Source organism: Moschus berezovskii, chromosome 3 (assembly GCF_049115385.1).
Source record: "Moschus berezovskii isolate FMDL1 chromosome 3, NW_MosBer_1.0, whole genome shotgun sequence".
Lineage (NCBI taxonomy): Eukaryota > Metazoa > Chordata > Mammalia > Artiodactyla > Moschidae > Moschus > Moschus berezovskii.
In genome coordinates this window covers 116984316-117002038 of record NC_142462.1, presented here as the reverse complement: position 1 = coordinate 117002038, position 17723 = coordinate 116984316, and the positions used below count along the sequence as shown (strand labels likewise).

General features: G+C 38.5%; 1 pseudogene; it reads right to left on the bottom strand.

The window, feature by feature from the left end:
• Positions 1 to 12192: 12192 nt before the first annotated feature.
• LOC129552161 (olfactory receptor 2A2-like) lies at positions 12193 to 12785 on the bottom strand (annotated as a pseudogene).
• Positions 12786 to 17723: the final 4938 nt, after the last annotated feature.

The window sequence follows — 17723 nt, the reverse complement described above, 5'->3', positions numbered from 1 at the left end:
TTCAACATCATTTTCAGGAGACAGGATTTTCCAACAACTCTTAATGATTTGTTGAGAAAGGTCAAGTTGTTAACGGAATCAGAAGAGTTTAGGCTTTGAATGAGTGTATGTTACAAGTAGATAGGTAGGACAAGGCTATAAAACTTGTTTAAAGGGAAGTACAAGTAAACCTCACTTTCACATAGACTTATCTTCCAACAGGTATTTTCCAAACAGTGCTCAAGAAAATGAACCGAAATTTCCAATAGAGATTGGAGTTATTGGCAAATAAAAAAGAGAGGATTTAGGGGATGAGATTATAGAAAGAAAGTATAGTAGAAGAGGATTTCCCAAAAATATGTGTGAGATGTTTTCTTGGGCATTACCCAAGTCCCAACTTACAAAAATGTAACTGAAATACACAGACCCGGGTTCGATCAGTGGGTTGGGAAGATCCCCTGGAGAAGGAAATGGTAACCCACTCCAGTATTCTTGCCTGGAGAATCCCATGGACGGAGAAGCCTGGTAGGCTACAGTCCACGGGGTCATATAGAGTCGGACACGACTGAGCGACAGAATGGAATGGAACAAATCTAAAACCAAGACCTAAAAGAACAATATGATCTTCAACAAGTTTAATTGCCTTTAAAGGGGAAAAGCAAAGCCTCATTAACCTTCAGTTCAGTTCAGTTCAGTCACTCAGTCGTGTCCGACTCTTTGCGACCCCATGAATCACAGCACGCCAGGCCTCCCTGTCTATCACCAACTCCCGGAGTTCACTCAAACTCATGTCCATCGAGTCGGTGATGACATCCAGCCATCTCATTCTCTGTCATCCCCTTCTCCTCCCACCCCCAATTCTTCCTAGCATCAGACTCTTTTCCAGTGAGTCAACTTGACGCATGAGGTGGCCAAAGTATTGGAGTTTAAGCTTCAGCATCAGTCCTTCCAAGGAACACCCAGGATTGATCTCCTTTAGAATGGACTGGTTGGATCTCCTTGCAGTCCAAGGGACTCTCAAGAGTCTTCTTCAGCACCACAGCTCAAAAGCATCAATTCTTCGGCGATCAGCTTTTTCACAGTCCAACTCTCACATCCATACATGGCCACAGGAAAAACCATAGCCTTGACTAGACGGACCTTGGTTGGCAAAGTAATGTCTCTGCTTTTTAATATGCTATCTAGGTTGGTCATAACGTTCCTTCCAAGGAGTAAGCGTCTTTTAATTTCATGGCTGCAATCAGCATCTGCAGTGATTTTGGAGCCCCCAAAAATAAAGTCTGACACTGTTTCCACTGTTTTTCCATCTATTTCCCATGAAGTGATGGGACCAGATGCCATGATCTTTGTTTTCTGAATGTTGAGCTTCAAGCCAACCTTTTCACTCTCCTCTTTCACTTTCATCAAGAGGCTTTTGAGTTCCCCTTCACTTTCTGCCATAAGGGTGGTGTCATCTGCATATCTGAGGTTATTGATATTTCTCCCAGCAATCTTGATTCCAGCTTGTGCTTCTTCCAGTCCAGCGTTTCTTATGATGTACTCTGCATAGAAGTTAAATAAGCAGGGTGACAATATACAACCTTGACGTACACCTTTTCCTATTTGGAACCAGTCTGTTGTTCCATGTCCAGTTCTAACTGTTGCTTCCTGACCTGCATACAGGTTTCTCAAGAGGCAGGTCAGGTGGTCTGGGATTCCCATCTCTTTCAGAATGTTCCACAGTTTATTGTGATCGACACAGTCAAAGGCTTTGGCATAGTCAATGAAGCAGAAATAGATGTTTTTCTGAAACTCTCTTGCTTTCTCCATGGTCCAGCGGATGTTGGCAATTTGATCTCTGGTGCCTCTGCCTTTTCTAAAACCTGCTTGAAAATCTGGAAGTTTATGGTTCACATACTGCTGAAGCTTGGCTTGGAGAATTTTGAGCATGACTTTACTAGCGTGTGAGATGAGTGCAATTGGGTGGTAGTTTGAGCATTCTTTGGCATTGCCTTTCTTTGGGATTGGAATGAAGACTGACCTTTTCCAGTCCTGTGACCACTGTTGAGTTTTCCAAATTTGCTGGCATATTGAGTGCAGCACTTTCACAACATCATTTCTCAGGATTTGAAATAGCTCAGTTGGAATTCCATCACCTCCACTAGCTTTGTTCGTAGTGATGCTCTCTAAGGCCCACTTGACTTCACATTCCAAGAGGTCTGGTTCCAGGTGAGTGATCACGCCATTGTGATTATCTTGGTTGTGAAGATCTTTTTTGTACAGTTCTTCTGTGTATTCTTGCCACCTCTTCTTAATATCTTCTGCTTCTGTTAGGTCCATACCATTTCTGTCCTTTATCGAGCCCATCTTTGCATGAAATGTTCCCTTGATATCTCTAATTTTCTTGAAAAGATCTCTTGTTTTTCCTATTCTGTTGTTTTCCTCTATTTCTTTGCATTGATCGCTGAGGAAGGCTTTCTTATCTCTCCTTGCTATTCTTTGGAACTCTGCATTCAGATGCTTATATCTTTCCTTTTCTCCTTTGCTTTTTGCCTCTCTTCTTTTCACAGCTATTTGTAAGGCCTCCTCAGACAGCCATTTTGCTTTTTGCATTTCTTTTCCATGGGGATGGTCTTGGTCCCTGTCTCCTGTGCAATGTCACGAACCTCCGTCCAGAGTTCATCAGGCACTCTATCTATCAGATCTAGTCCCTAAATCTATTTCTCACTTCCACTGTATAATCATAAGGGATTTGATTTAGGTCATATCTGAATGGTCTAGTGGTTTTCCCTACTTTCTTCAATTTAAGTCTGAATTTGGCAATAAGGAGTTCATGATCTGAGCCACAGTCAGCTCCTGGTCTTGTTTTTGCTGACTGTATAGAGCTTCTCCATCATTGGCTGCAAAGAATATAATCAATCTGAGTTCGGTGTTGACCATCTGGTGATGTCCATGTGTAGAGTCTTCTCTTGTGTTGTTGGAAGAGGGTGTTTGCTATGACCAGTGCATTCTCTTTACAGAACTCTATTAGCCTTTGCCCTGTTTCATTTCGTGCTCCAAGGCCAAATTTGCCTGTTACTCCAGGTGTTTCTTGACTTCCTACTTTTGCATTCCAGTCCCCTATAATGAAAAGGACATCTTTCTTGGGTGTTAGTTCTAAAAGGTCTTGTAGGTCTTCATAAAACCGTTCAACTTTGGCTTCTTTAGCATTACTGGTTGGAGTATAGGCTTGGATTACTGTAATATTGAATGGTTTGCCTTGGAAACGAACAGAAACCATTCTGTCGTTTTTAAGATTGCATCCAAGTACTGCATTTCGGACTCTTGTTGACCATGATGGCTACTCCATTTCTTCTAAGGGATTCCTGCCCACAGTTCAGTTCAGTTCAGTTCAGTCGCTCAGTCGTGTCCGACTCTCCGCGACCCCATGAATCACAGCACGCCAGGCCTCCCTGTCCATCACCAACTCCTGGAGTTCACTCAAACTCATGTCCAGAGAGTCGGTGATGCCATCCAGCCATCTCATTCTCCGTCGTCCCCTTCTCCTCCCGCCCCCAACCTTTCCCAGCATCAGTCTTTTCCAGTGAGTCAACTCGTCGCATGAGGTGGCCAAAGTATTGCAGTTTCAGCTTTAGCATCAGTCCCTCCAATGAACATCCAGGATTGATCTCCTTTAGAATGGACTGGTTGAATCTCCTTGCAGTATAAGGGACTCTCAAGAGTCTTCTCCAACACCACAGTTCAAAAGCACCGATTCTTCGGCGATCAGCTTTCTTCACAGTCCAACTCTCACATCCATACATGACCACGGGAGAAACCATTGCCTTGACTAGACGGACCTTGGTTGGCAAAGTAATGTCTCTGCTTTTTAATATACTATCAAGGTTGGTCATAACTTTCCTTCCAAGGAGCAAGCGTCTTTTAATTTCATGGCTGCAATCAGCATCTGCAGTGATTTTGGAGCCCAAAAAAACAAAGTCTGACACTGTTTCCACTGTTTTTCCATCTATTTCCCATGAAGTGATGGGACCAGATGCCATGATCTTTGTTTTCTGAATGTTGAGCTTCAAGCCAAGCTTTTCACTCTCCTCTTTCACTTTCATCAAGAGGCTTTTGAGTTCCTCTTCACTTTCTGCCATAAGGGTTGTGTCATCTGCATATCTGAGGTTATTGATATTTCTCCCAGCAATCTTGATTCCAGCTTGTGCTTCTTCCAGCCCAGCGTTCCTCATGATGTACTCTGCAAATCCTGCCCACAGTAGTAGATATAATGGTCATCTGAGTTAAATTCACCCATTCCAGTCCATTTTAGTTCACTAATTCCTAGAATGTCTACGTTCACTCTTGTCATCTCCTGTTTGACCTCTTCCAATTTGCCTTGATTCCTGGACCTAACATTCCAGGTTCCTATGCAATATTGCTCTTTACTGCATCAGACCTTGCTTCTATCACCAGTCACATCCACAACTGGGTATTTTTTTCGCTTTGGCTCCATCCCTTCATTCTTTCTGGAGTTATTTCTCCTGATCTCCAGTAGCATACTGGGCACCTACCGACCTGGGGAATTCCTCATTCAGTATCCTATCATTTTGCCTTTTGATATTGTTCATGGGGTTCTCAAGGCAAGTATACTGAAGTGGTTTGCCATTCCCTTCTCCAGTGGACCACATTCTGTCAGACCTTAATATATGATAAAATATCTATGATCTTTGTAATTTATTATTCCAAATATAAAAAAGCAGGAAAAATTTATCAATAACTGAGAGATAAAAGAGCCAATAGAAGAGGTCTCAGACATACAACAGACACTGAAGCTACAAGGCTTCAAAATAACTGTCATTTATATCAAAGAGAATAGGAACACAGTTACATAAAATTTAAAAGCTAATATTTAAATGAAGAATCAGAATCCTCAAAAATAATCAGATATGAGCAAATAATAATAGGTGAAATTAAGAAAACATAGTTTAGATTTCTTTTTTTTTTCTTTTTTTTTATTGGAGTCTAATATTTTATAGCAGATTAGACACTGTCAAGAATAGGATCAATGAATCTAAATGAAGATCAACAAAAAACATTCAAGTCAAAGGACTAAAAGAAAAATAACTTAAAAAGTGGAGTTGAGTCTAAAAGATCCATGGGGACATACTTAAAAAAAGTTAGCCATATTCAGAGAAGAATCAGATAAAAAGAGAAAAAAGTAGTCAAGAAGGTGGAGGAGAAAGACTCAGTTCATCTCTTCCCATAGGCACACCAAAATTTTTAAGTATTTACAGAGGGATTATTGATGAGAAAGATCAGAAGAATGGCAGGAATTATCTTGTAAAACTAAAGTTAAAAAGAAGGAACCACAACAAGATAGGTAGGAGGATCTGAGCCACAGTAGAATCAAGACTTATACCCCTGGGTGTGTAACCCACAAGTGGGATGACATTGACAATTGCAGAATTTCTCTCTAAGAAGCAAGGAGTCTGAGCCCTCCATCAAGCTGGACAGCTACACGCAGAAGAATCACACTGGACTACTCTCTCACACCATGTACAGAAATAATTTAAAATGTCTCAAGTAATTAAATGCAAGACATGAAAATATAAAACTGCTAGAAGAGAATACAGGCAGAATTATCTCTGACATAAATCATAGCAATATTTTTTTGCATCTGTCTCCTGATACAAAGGAAATAAAAGCAAAAATAAATGAATGAGATTTAAACTTAAAAGCTTCTGCACAGAAAAGGGATAATGGATAAAATGGAAAAAAAACATATAAAATGGAAAAAAAAGTAGGAGAAAAATTTTGCAGACATCATGACTGACATGGGTTAATAACCAAACTATGAACAGCTCACATAAGTCAATATGAATAAAACAAACAATCCAATCAAGAAAAGGGCAGTGGGAATTCCCCAGGCTTAGGACACTGTGCTTCCACTGCAGGTGGCCTGGGTTTGATTCCTGGTTGGGGAACTAAGGCCCTGCAAGCTGCAGCCAAAAAGAAAAGAGAAATGGGCAGAAGACCTCAAAGGCATTTCTCCGAAGAAGATGTACAGATGGCTAACAGGTATATGAAAACATGCTCAACATCATGAAGATCAAGAAGGTATTTTATATATACAGTTGCTAAATTAAGTATTCACTAAAGTCTTTCTGGGCCTTCTAGGCAAAACAGTGAGGAAGTGGTGAAAATAATAACAAAGTCTTGAAAACTTTTGTTATTGGTGAAAATAGTAACAAAACAAATAACAATAACACAACTATTTGTGACCCCATGGACCGTAGCCCACCAGGCTTCTCTGTCCATGGGATTTTCCAGGCAAGAATACTGGACTGGGCTGCCATTTCCTTTTACAGGGGATCTTTCCAACGCAGGATTCAAACCCACATCTCATGCATTGGCAAACAGATTCTTTACCACTGAGCCACCTAGGAAGCCTATATATATATATATATATATATACACACACACACATACACACATACATATATGGTGATGGTGAAAGCCTCTCAGTCGTGTCCGACTCTTTGTGACCCCATGGAATATTTGGAATTCTCCAGGCCAGAATACGGGAGTGGGTAGCCTTTCCCTTCTCCAGGGGCTCTTCCCAACATGGGAATCGAACCTGGGTCTCCCACATTGCAGGCAGATTCTTTACCAGCTGAGCCACAAGCAAAGCCTGAGAATACTAGAGTGGGTAGTCTATCCCTTCTCCAGTGGATCTTGCCAACCCAGGAATCGAACCAGGGTCTCCTGCATTGCAGGTGGATTCGTTACCAGCTGAGCTATCAGGGAAGCCCTATATATGTGTGTACACACACACACACACACACACACATATATACAATGGAATATGACACAAAGAATGAAATGCTGCCAGTTATAGCATCATGGATGGACCTAGAGAATATGATGCTTAGTTAAATAAATTAGACAAAGACAATACTTTATATTATCACTCATATGTGAAATATAAACTAATACAAAAAATATATATGTACAAAAGAAACACCTATACAGAAAAACTACTCATTAATGGGAAGAATGGAGAGGGGAGGGGCAAAGCATGAGGAAGGGATTAAGAGATATAAACTACTTTATATAAAATATATAAGCAACAAGGATATATTGTTTAGCATGGGTAATTAGAGCCATTATCTTGTAATAACTGTTAATGGGATATAATCTGAATACTAAATCATTAAGCTGTTCACCTGAAACCAATATTGTAATCAACTATACTTCAGTTAAAAAAAAAAAATTCTAGAATGAAATATACCCAGTATTTTCTTTGACACTGATCCTAGTGTTCTTTTTTGTGTATATCCCCTCAGACAATGGAAGCAAAAACAAACTAGATAAATGGGAATACATAAAAGTATGGAAAAGAATGGGGAGACTTCTCAAAACATTGAAAATAGAACTATCAGATGGTCCAGCAATTCAAACCCTGGGTATTTACCCAAAGAAAACAAAAAACACTAGTAAAAAACACATGCACCCTAATGCAGCATTATTTACAATAGCCAAGATATGGAAGTAACCAAAGTGCCTATCAATAGATGAATAAATAGTGACACTGTGGTATATGCAATTGAATATTACTCAGCTATAAGAAAGGCTGAAAACTTGCTGAATTTGATAACATGGATGGAACTAGAGCCATTACGCTAAGTGAAATAAGTCAGACAAAGAAGGATGAATATTGTATGCTTTTATTTATATGTGGAATTTAAAAACCAAAACAAATGAACAAATATTATAAAACAGAAACAGAGACATAGATAAAGAGAACAACCAGGTGAGTGCCAGAGAGGAGGGAAGAGAAAGGAACAGGTAATGGAGGGAATTAAGGGACACAGACTTGCAGCTGCAAAATAAATGAATCCGGCATGAAAGGTCCAGTATGGAGAATATAGTCAATTACAGGTAGCAACTCTGAATAGTGATAAATTACAAGTAGACTTATCCTGGTGAACATTTTGAAATGTATAGAAATAGCAAATCACTATGTTCTGCAGCATGAAATAACATAGGGTTACAAATCAATCAGGGCTTCCCAGGTAGTGCCCTGGGATTCTGGGAGTGGAAAGGAATCTGCCTGCCAATGAAGGAGACATAAGAGATGTGGGTTTGAACCCTGGGTTGGGAAGATCCCCTGGAGTAGGAAATGGCAACTCACTTCAGCATTCTTGCCTGAAAAATTTCATGGGCAGAGCAGCCTGGCAGCTACAGTCCATGGGGTGGCAAAGGGTCGGACACAATTGAGTACATAGGTCAGCTATACTTCAGTAAGTATAACCAACCAACCAAACTCATAGGATAAGAGATCAAGTTCAGTTCAGTTCAGTTCAGTTCAGTCGCTCAGTCGTGTCCGACTCTTTGCGACCCCATGAATCACAGCACGCCAGGACTCCCTGTCCATCACCAACTCCCGGAGTTCACTCAAACCCATGTCCATTGAGTCGGTGATGCCATCCAGCCATCTCATTCTCTGTCGTCCCCTTCTCCTCCCGCCCCCACCCTTTCCCAGCATCAGAGTCTTTTCCAGTGAGTCAACTTGTCGCATGAGGTGGCCAAAGTATTGCAGTTTCAGCTTTAGCATCAGTCCTTCCAATGAACACCCAGGATTGATTTCCTTTAGGATGGACTGGTTGGATCTCCTTGCAGTACAAGGGACTCTCAAGAGTCTTCTCCAACACCACAGTTCAAAAGCATCAATTCTTCGGCGATCAGCTTTCTTCACAGTCCAACTCTCACATCCATACATGACCACGGGAAAAACAGAACTGTACATGGAACAACAGACTGTCCAAATAGGAAAAGGAGTACGTCAAGTCTGTATATTGTCACCTTGCTTATTTAACTTATATTCAGAGTACATCATGAGGAACGCTGGGCTGGAAGAAGCACAAGCTGGAATCAAGATTGCTGGGAGAAATATCAATAACCTCAGATATGCAGATGACACTACCCTTATGGCAGAAAGTGAAGAGGAACTCAAAAGCCTCTTGATGAAAGTGAAAGAGGAGAGTGAAAAGGTTGGCTTGAAGCTCAACATTCAGAAAACAAAGATCATGGCATCTGGTCCCATCACTTCATGGGAAATAGATGGAAAAACAGTGGAAACAGTGTCAGACTTTATTTTTTTGGGCTCCAAAATCACTGCAGATGCTGATTGCAGCCAGGAAATTAAGACGCTTACTCCTTGGAAGGAAAGTTATGACCAACCTAGATAGTATATTGAAAAGCAGAGAGATCAAGTTACTGGCTCCTATATATGGGGGAGGGGACTGGGGCAATTGGATGAGGCAGACAAAAGCCACAAACTTCGGTCATAAGATAAGTATACATTAAGAAAGTGATGTACAATGCAATAAATATAGTTAACACTGATGTATATTATATATGAAAGTTGTCTGAAGAGTTAATTCTAACAGTTCCCATCAAAAGGAAAAATTTTTTCTGTTCCTTTAATTTTTTTATATATATGAGATGATGGATGTTTACTAAATTTGTGATAAAAAATTACTTTGTATGTAAATCAAATTATCATGCTCTATATTTTATACAGTCCTGTGTCAACTATGTCTCAATAAAGCTAAAACAAAAATTAAAATTAAAAAATGGCACAAATGCACATTTTGAGGGAAATATTTTGAAGTATTTCCCAGCATGATAAAAGTTATGTTTCCATGAATGCAGACAGTCCAGCAAATAAAAGGCAGGATAAGTACAAATAAAGCATATTATAGTCACACTCAGAAGACCAAAGAGAAAACATCCTCAAATCTCAGAGAAAATAACTATACCCATTACCATCAGGGAGCATTTCTTTCAAAGGGAAAAAATATTTTGTGTAGTTTCTTGCAGTGCACCCACTGGCAATGAAAGCTTGTTTGTTTTTTTGTTTTCTTTTTTTGGTCCATACTGGATCCTTGGAATTTAGTCCTATCTATTATTTCTCACTTGAATTTATTTCCCAGTAAATATAGGCAAATCTAGGCTCTTAGAAATTTCCTGTAATTGACTGCTTATTCACTTTTTCTTTGCTCCCAGATATGGATTCAAGTACTAATTTCATGTAAGCTAATAAGTGATGTAAAAGCATAATTCAGTGTGCCAAGATGCACTGTTACAGAATAGGAGACTTATTTATAAGCCTTGCCCTTATGATTACTGCTTTCAATAATCACTGTTAAGTCTTGCTTCAGGGTAAACCACAAGAGATTTAGAAACACTATCCACTCTTCCTCCCTCCAAAATACAAAATGACAACCCTTAATTGAAAATCAAAAATATTCATCGGTAAAGAAAGAAGTCGAAAAATTATGTTTAATTGAATTTAAAAGCTCTCGCTCTGTGAAAGACACTAGCAACAATAAAAAAAAGTGAAGACACAGGCCAGAGATGTTTGCTCACACAGGATAAATAACTGGATTCCAATATATATACATTTACAAAGAGCTCTCAAAACATAATAGCAATAAAACAACCTCATTTAAAAATATGTGAAAACCATAATAGGCACCTATTCAAAAAAGATATACAGGTTGAAAATAAGCATATGAAAAACACGTATCTGTCACTGGGGAAATGCAAATTATAAAAAACAATGAAATATCACTATACTCAGTAGAACGGCTAAAATCCAGAATAGAAACAACACCACACACTGACCACGATGTGAATCAACAGGAACTTTCATACACTGCTGAGGAGAATTCATTTTCATTCGTTGCGAAATGGTACAATCACTTTGAAAGGCAGTTTGACAATTTCTTAAACACACTGCTTGGTATTTACCCAAAGGATATGAAAAGTTATGTCGACACAAAAACCTGCACAGAAACAGTTAAATTCATAATTCCCTAAATGTGGAAGCAAGCAAGATGTCTTTCAGTTGGTAAATAGATAAACCGTGGTGCATCCAGACAACAGAATCATACTTTGTGCTAAAATGAAGGATCAAGCAAAAGAAAACAAACAACAACAAAAAAAAAAACAGAGGAAACTTAAATCCATACAACTGAGTGAAGGGAACCAACGTGAGAAAAAATTGCATACTTTATAATTCCAACCATATGACATTCTGAAAAGCCAAAACCACAGAAGCAACTAAGAGGTGAGTGGTTGGCAGGGATTAGCAACAAGGGAGGAAGGAAGAGGTGATTTTTAGGGGGTAAAACTACTCTTTACGATAATATAATGGTGGATACACATAATTATACACTTGTGCTAACACAGAGAGTATGCAACGCCATGATTGAAACCTTATGTAAGTGATGGACTTCGGATGATAATATCGTGTCAATGCAAGTTGATGAATGATATTAAAGGTACCATTCTGTGGAGAGATAGCAATATGGGGGACATTATGTGTGTGCAGAGGCAGGGGGTAAATTGGCTATATCTGTATCTTCCACAATTCTGCTGTGACTCTGAAACTGCTCTAAAAAGTAAGGTTTATTACAGTACATAATAACGGGCAAAGATATAAAGAGATACCTCATTAGAAAAGACGTACAGATGGTAAGGAAGCACGTGCAAACACATTCAATATCATATGTCATCAGGGAATCTCCCATTACAACAATGAGATAACACTACACATTTACCTGAATTGTGAATATTTAAAAATCTCTGTATAAGTGTAAGAAGTTGGCACTTGCTATGTTTCTTTGTGGTCCCAACAAGGAGTCCAAATGCCATTCCCACAAGTGCTCTAAGTCAGGAATGACAGAAAACAAGCCTGCAGGCTTCCTGCCCCACCTGAAAAGCGAGAAAGGATAGGCATGGGCCATTCTTTTTCTCTCTCTTCTGCAGGAGAGCTGGGAGTTGGGAATTTTTTCCAGATCCTATGACTGGAACAGGGAGGAGAAGGAGGTCTGGTGGGTCAAATGCCATCAGTTCAGTTCAGTTCAGTTCAGTCACTCAGTCGTGTCTGACCCTTTGCGACCCCATGAATCACAGCACGCCAGGCATACATTTGCCTAAAAGCTTCACTGTATCTCTTGTTGGCCTTGGGGTGTTTATCTCTTATCTCTTTGGGGTGCTGCAAACTCCAACGTGTTTTCTGGTGTCCCACGATGGCAATTTAATCTATGTTGTCGTCTCCATGGAGGAAGAGGGGCTTCGGGTTCCTATTCTGCCATATTGCTGATGTTACTCTTCAAGAATTCTCATCCTTAAGTCATGCATTTTGTTGGGAAATTTTCTAAACCATAAATCTGCCCTGCGTCACACTGTCCTTTTCTTCAGTACTCTGTGGAAGGCAGCCTTCACTTGAGCATTCCTTAGACTATAGACGAGGGGGGTCGGTAATGGGTTGAAGAAAGTGTAAAACAGGAAAAGGATTTTCTGCAGCTCCTCTGGATTATTGTCATCAGGGATCATGTAAACGATCATGGCTATGCCAAAGTAGAAGCCGACCACGCAGAGGTGCGAGGAGCAGGTGGAGAAGGCTTTCTTGCGGCCGTCCTTTGACTGGATCTTCAGGATGGCCCTGAGGATGCACAAGTAGGAGACAGCATCAGGGAAATGGGAGCAATTAAGATAAACACACCATCTGCAAGGAGGAAAATGTCGTTGATCCAGGTTTCACCACAGGTCACTTTGAGGACAGAGCTAATTTCGCAGAAGTGGTTCACCTTCTGGGGCCCACAGAAGGGCAGCCGTAGAAATAGACTTACTTGGACTATGGCCAGGGAAAATCCACATACCCAGCAAGCAATGGCCAGGAATGTGCACACCCTCCAGTTCATGATGACCGTGTACTGCAGTGGGTGGCAGATCGCCACAAACCTGTCATAGGACATCACCACCAAAGTCATTTTCTGTGGCCCACATAAGTGAAACTATAATGCCAACAAATCCCTAAGCTGTTTATTATTCCCAGAAAAGAATATTCACTAATTTATTTTCATTATCTTTACCAAAGTCAGGAGATATGATATCAATGATTCCCTGTTCTAGGTACAGATTTCAGACTCTCTAGTCTAAGATTCAAATCCAGTATCACATAAAATATTTTATCTCCTATAATCTGAAATAGTTACTCTTTCTGGCCTTGACAGTGATATTTTTGAAGAGTATGAGCTCTTCTTTTGTATGTTTCTCAACTATGATTTTTCCATTTATTGCCCATAATTTAAGTTCAAACTTTCATTAGAAAAGAAATGTCCCCAATCTTAAAACCTTTAAGAAATACACATACAGATGGTGATAATTAATCTCAATATAGGTGATACTAATGTGGATTAATTGACTGAGATGGTGTTTCCAAATTATCTTTATTATAAGGTTCAGTTCAGTTCAGTTCAGTCGCTCAGAATTATAAGGTTATTAGTCCATAATTTTTAACTTCTTTCTTCCTTCTGGCTTAACAAATTATCCTATACTCATCTCTGTAGTCTCTCTGTGAGCATTATCTATCACTACTTTCTGTCTGTTGACCTGGACGTGAGTTCAACGGTATCAGAAAAAGTTCACAATTAGAAAATTTAAGAATTTGAAAATTGGTCTCTTACAAAAACTACTATGAGTAATCCATGTAATTTAAACAAAGTGTTTCATCTGGGTGTTCTTGCATATGCATAAAGACAGGGACCATAAAATATATGTTGAGAAAATGGCAACACCTAAATAAACGGATATCTTACACCTGCTTTGAAGTGATGTCTACTTGAAAGTTCCAGCGAAATTTTCTATGGAAAAGTTAAATTTACCAGAAAGTAAATAAACTAAGAAGGAATTCTGAAGAAATATTTGGTAGCATATTCAACTTTGCAAAGTATCAACGAAAGGGAAGCAGCAATTCAGAGGGCCGTTGCCCTTTAGGAACAATGGCTTGACCAAAGTTGAAGGACAGTCCTAGATTCCTGTTTCTATAATGTGATTTCATTTGGAAGGGTTTGTATAAATAATAAGTTGCTGATATTATGAAATTTTGCTGTAACCACGTGTGCTCAGTCATTCAGTCGTGTCTGACATTTTGCGACCCTATGGACCACAGCCCACCAGGTTCCTCTATCCACGGGATTTTCCAGGTAAGAGTAGGTTGCCATTGCCCTCTTCAGGGAATCTTCCCAACCCAGGGATCACCTCTCTTGAGTCTCCTGCATTGGCAGGCAGACTTTACCAGTGGGTCACATTAAATGGTGAAAAATGAATATGGTAACACCTTAAATATTTAGGGTGAATTTTGTCTGAATAAACTATTTATTATATTTATTGTATCCTCATCTCTATTATCATAACTTTCAATTCAACTAAAAGTTTTCAAAAAATAATAGTGAAGGTAGATTAAATTTCTTAAACAGCACTGAAATGGAAGAAAATTTTGATACCAAAAATAGAATTTCTCCTTCCTAATAGAGCTAATAAAATAACAGCCCCTCAAAATATGAAGGTTTCATTGGTCAGTATGTACAATTTTCTACCCAGGCCATCCTGTAACTGAGCTAGAGAGATTTATGCTATTTCCTCAACACTAATCAGTGGAATTGGTACTAATTCTAACATATTTTGTGTTAAAACAAATATTTCTATCAAATGTAATAATTTCTAATTCTAAAGATTATCCAGATTAAATGATAGCTTAGGGGAGACTAAGAAATAACTATAATTCAAGGTTGAAAATGTAAAAATGAGTTTACAAAATCAATTAATACAGGAGAAGAAATATGAGAAGGAATAATAAGAAAATTATTCCTCACATTTTTGAAGTAGGGAGTTAAAACAAAGGGTTGAAATTTGAAGTAGATGGCTTATAGACATGAAGACTGAAATTTCAGTTGAAAAATTTAAGGTGTAACCAATAAGTACTTTCTAGCCATATGCAAACTTTATTAAGATTATTCTAAATAAAAGATGGATGGGGGGCAATATAAGGATAGGAAATTAGAGGTCAAAACTACAATACATAGGATAAAGAAGATACACTGTAGAGCACAAGAATATAGTCAATATTTTATAACTTTAAATGAGGGATAATCTATTAATACAAAATACTGAATCACCAGGTTGCACACCTGAACTTAGCATAATTGTAAACAAACTATATGTTAATAAAATAATTCAGAAAATAAATTTCAGTTTTTATTGACAACACACTAATGAATGCTGAAAACATTAAAATCTCTGAAGATGACCTATTATAATAAGCAAATATCCAAACTCTGGAACATGCATAATATTTTATGGAATAAATGGACATTTTGTAAAGATTCTAGATCTCTTCATATTAATCTGTTCAGTTCAGTCGCTCAGTCATGTCCGACTCTCCGCGACCCCATGAATCACACCACGTCAGGCCTCCCTGTCCATCACCAACTCCCGGAGTTCACTCAAACTCATGTCCACAGAGTCGGTGATGCCATCCAGCCATCTCTTTCTCGGTTGTCCCCTTCTCCTCCTGCCCCCAACCTTTCCCAGCATCAGAGTCTTTTCCAGTGAGTAAACTCGTCACATGAGGTGGCCAAAGTATTGCAGTTTCAGCTTTAGCATCAGTCCTTCCAATGAACACCCAGGATCAATCTCCCTTAGAATGGACTGGTTGGATCTCCTTGTGGTACAAGGGTAGGTTCAATGAAATCCAAATCAGAATTTAAGGGAAGTTTTTAACGTGCATAAATTGATAATCTTACTTATAAGTTTCATGAGAAAATACAAAAGATCAAGAAAAGTGAAGGAAATGATAAAGAAGAATGAAGAAAAAGGATTTACTCTATGAAATATTGAGACCTATAAAGTTACAGTCAGGCAATGTTCTGCTGGGACAAAGATAATTAAGTAGACTCATGAAATAGCATGATTAAACCAGAAGTTCAAAAATGCACATTCCCATCACCCCACAAGCACATCTGAACCAAGACAAAGGCACAGGTGTTTTCGATAATAATGCTGGATCAGTTGTCTATTTACATGAAGAAATCAAATCAAACCAAAATAGAAATACAGATAGGTAATGATCTAAATATAAATGATAAAAACAAGCTTTGTAGCATAGTTATGACCTTGAATTGAATGGAATATTAAACAACATAAAAGAGTGATAAAACTAAGAAATTAACTGCTGTTTATCTAGAGGCATCATCAAGAAAGTATGAAATAATCATAACAGGTACACTAAATTCAGGGTTCATATTTGGAATATAAAAATTTTCTGCAAATCACTAATGAAAAATAGTTGATCAGATGGCAATTGTGCAAATATTTACTTGAACTTACTTCACATTAAAAATAACCTAAATGACCCACAAACCCACTAAAACTTAAAGGGGTAGTAAAATTTCTGTCACCAAAGATATCAAAATAAAAATTAATTTGCTTGTGGCTCAGCTGGTAAAGAATTCGCCTGCAATACAGGAGACCTGGGTTTGATCCCTGGGTTGGGAAGATCCCCTGGAGAAGAGAAAGGCTACTCACACCAATATTCTGGCCTGGAGAATTCCATGGACTGTATGGTTCATGGGGCTGCAATGAGTCAGGCACGACTGAGTGACTTTCACTTTCACGTAGATTTATAAGATTATATATATATACTAATTTTTTCTACCTTCCAAGTAAAATATCTATCTTAGCTTATTAAAAAAGGTGAAACATAGAGTTGTCTCTTTGCTTGAGCTTATAATTCATGTGAGCAAAGAGATATATGTTGCAGGGGTTTTTATAATTAGTTTTAGAAATGTACGATTTAATTTACTTATTCCAAGAAAAATTAAGTTTTCGGAACCTCACTTGATGAGAATTATCTGGCTGGTATCTCTTTATAATGTCATTTTTTAGAAAAGAAAGTGAGAGTCAAAGTCACATTTCAAAATAGTGTGATCAACACTGAATTCCATAGTAAGTTCTATGATTTCGAATCTATGAACATAAATTAACTGAGGAAAAGTGACACACCACATAAAGGCAGCTGCTTAAGTTTGGATGCTGCAGTAGGACAAAATAGGAGTAAGTGAAATTAGATCCTAATGGAAAAATGTTAGAGCCCGTGTAGAATATGCATCCCTAGAGTGTCTATGTACCAACTAGTATCCGTTACTGGGGGAGAGCCCTGAGGTTGGTGGACCACTCTGTGATGGGCTAGTAAATGGCTCTGGTTTCTGGGGAACCTGCAGGCAAGGAAATTCAGCTGCTGGCATTTGGAAATCAGGCCAGTGTGCTCTGAAGTGGGAGGGCAAGGTGTTAACATTTGGGACATTTGTAGCATTAGCTTCAAAGTCCCTTGTCTGTATATCCCCTATGAAATACAAAGTCGGATTGGACATAATTGGGCAGAGGGATGAGTGTGGTTTTCTGGTGTTAAATCAAAGAGGATCATTGATTATGAAAAAATGCAATAAATACTTTCTGATGATCTTATATTATAGTAGTATAGATATTAATCCACAGCTAAGTAAGAAAGAAAGTTTAATTTCTAATGTCAAAAACTGCCTTTAGTAGTGTTTTATAGTTTTCTATGTACAAGTCTTTTGTTTCCTTAGGTAGATATATTCCTAAGTATTTAATTCTTTTCGTTGCAACAGTGAATGGAATAGTTTCCTTAATTTCTCTTTCTATTTTCTCATTATTAGTGTATAGGAATGCAAGGGATTTCTGTGTGTTGATTTTATATCCTGCAACGTTACTGTAATCATTGATTAGCTCTAGTAGTTTTCTGGTAGAGTCTCTAGGGTTTTCTGTGTAGAGGATCATGTCATCAGCGAACAGTGAAAGTTTTACTTCTTCTTTTCCAATTTGTATTCCTTTTATGTCTTTTTCTGCTC